Raw genomic sequence first — 2500 nt, forward strand, 5'->3', positions numbered from 1 at the left:
TACAACTACCTTCAAAGCTCACTGTACCTTTCCCAGAATATAGCCAACAAACTTGTTTTTTAGGAAAAAAACAGAGAGAGCCTACACTTTTACTTTTCTTAAAGCCTGAACCGGACTATAAAAGGTGGGCGATTTGAATCAAGCCAGTTTCTCACCAGAGTCTGACACTGTGACGTCGGTGAAGGTTTATTCAAAATAAAAGCCTAATAAAGCTACGGTTTGGCTTCATTTATGGCAGAGAGCGAGATTTGCCTAGCAGCTTCCAATCTAGACCTGAATTGACTTTGGAAAGTACAAAATGTGTCAGCTACACGTAATACAAAATTTGAATGCAGAGAAAAGGGGCGGAGCTAGAGCCGTTTGTGTTTGCGCTAGACGTGTCTGTCAGATAAAAATAGCACCAGCACGTGGTACTGTCCGGTGAGAATTGGAAAGCATGCAGACAGCCCCTCGACGTTGGCAACCGTAAACGACCACATTGTTTGTAAAACATGCAAACGGAGAGAAATATGACGATCTACTAACCTTTCACCACCACATGTGACCCATGTAGGGAAGGTCGTCTGGATTTGGATACAAGTCCTGGATAGGCTCTAGTGCGCATGCGCAACCGAAACCTTGCTCTCGGGAGTTAAGACTTTAACAAAGAAAAGATTCCAAAATTTACCTTTCGTACAATGATGAAGCCCACACGGTTTATATCTCTCCCTGAAGACACAGCTTACAGCTGCTTCGTTGTGTTGAAGACGTGATGAAAACAGCAGGCAAGAAACTGGAAGGAAATCACCTGGCTCCGTCGCCCAAGAGCGAAATGACTGGAAAAGATTTCTTGGCGTCCTATGCTCCAGCCGGAGTGAAGAGGAGAAGGTAAGTAGGTAAGTCAGTAAATGCGTGCGTGCATGCGTGTGTGCGTGTGTGTGTGTGTGTGTGTGTGCCAGTGTGTGTCTCTGTGTGTGTGCATGCGTACATGCATGCGTGTGTGTGTGTGTGTGTGTGTGTGTGTGTGTCTGTGCGCACGCTGTGTATGTGTGTGTGTGTGCGCGCGCGCGCGCTAAACTACAAGTCAAAACTCACAATTTACCCGTTCGTCCAAAAGACAACCCACGCGATTTACTTTCGAAAAAACACAAAAAAAAAAGAAAAAAAAAGAACAAACAATTTACCTTCGTGAAAGAGACAACCCACACGATTTACTTTCGTTAAAAAAAAAAAAAAAAAAAAAAAAGTTTGTGAGGGGGCTGCACACATCGCTTCTGTCGCTAGCTGTGTCCACATCGGTGAATATAGGAGAGCAGTCAGTGTTTGTTCTCCTGTCTGGCCTGGGTTTTTTACCCCTGCACTGAAGCACTTGACACACATGTGCTACTCGAACTGCACAGTTTCGTTTTGGACAGCCACACTTGACTGAGACTACACAGTTTCCAATGGAGACACCGACTGGGTGGCAGATTAGGTTGGATTTCTGAACCTATTTGTATTTGTATTTTTTTTTTTATCACAACAGATTTCTCTGTGTGAAATTCGGGCTGCTCTCCCCAGGGAGAGCGCGTCGCTATACTACAGCGCCACCCCTTTTTTTGTGTGTTTTTTCCTGCATGCAGTTGTTGTTTTTTCCTATCGAAGTGGATTTTTCTTCAGAATTTTGCCAGAAACAACCCTTTTGTTGCCGTGGGTTGTTTTACGTGCGCTAAGTGCATGCTGCACACGGGACCTCGGTTTATCGTCTCATCCGAATGACTAGCGCCCAGACCACCTCTCAAGGTCTAGTGGAGGGGGAGAAAATATCGGCGGCTGAGCCGTGATTCGAACCAGCGCGCTCAGATTTTCTCGCTTCCTTGGTGGATGCGTTACCTGTAGGCCATCACTCCACCAGTAATGATGATATGATATGGATACTTAAAAAGCTCCGATCCTCAGTCAGAGACCAAGCTCTAAACGCTTTACAAACTCGGGGTAATTTGATAATAATGGATACTTATAATTATTGCGCCTATCATCGGTCGGAGATCAAGCTCTAAGCGCTTTACAAACACGGGGTCATTCGCTCAACAGGCTTACCTGGGTAGAGCCGACTGACAGCTGCCATTTGGGCGCTCGTCATTCGTTTCCTGTGTCATTGAATCAGGTTTCAGTTACACACACATGCACATTCAGACAGACACGTAACATTTTACGTGTATGACCTTTTTGTTTATTTTCCCTCGCCGTGTAGGCAGCCATACTCCGTTTTCGGGGGTGTGCATGCTGGGTATGTTCTCAGTTGTTTCCATAACCCACCGAACGCTGACATGGATTACAGGATCTTTAACGTGCGTATTTGATCTTATGCGTGCGTATTCACACAAAGGGGGTTCAGGCATTAGCAGATCTGCACATATGTTGACCTGGGAGATCGGAAAATCTCCACTCTTTACCCACCAGGCGCCGTTACCGAGATTCGAACCCAGGATCCTCAGATTGAAAGTCCAACGCTTTGACCACTCTGCTCCGTTTCGGCATG

At 45.8% G+C, this 2500-nt stretch overlaps 1 protein-coding gene across 1 annotated transcript in view; it reads right to left on the reverse strand.

Annotated features, from left to right (window-relative positions):
- LOC143286750 (alpha-crystallin A chain-like) overlaps window positions 1-823 on the reverse strand; it is a 12993-nt gene extending 12170 nt beyond the window's left edge. Inside the window, exon 1 of the mRNA XM_076594480.1 lies at window positions 668-823. The gene's annotated coding sequence lies outside the window, so the exon portion shown is untranslated. The remainder of the gene's footprint in view (window positions 1-667) is intronic.
- Window positions 824-2500: the final 1677 nt, after the last annotated feature.

Source organism: Babylonia areolata, chromosome 10 (genome assembly GCF_041734735.1).
Source record: "Babylonia areolata isolate BAREFJ2019XMU chromosome 10, ASM4173473v1, whole genome shotgun sequence".
Lineage (NCBI taxonomy): Eukaryota > Metazoa > Mollusca > Gastropoda > Neogastropoda > Buccinidae > Babylonia > Babylonia areolata.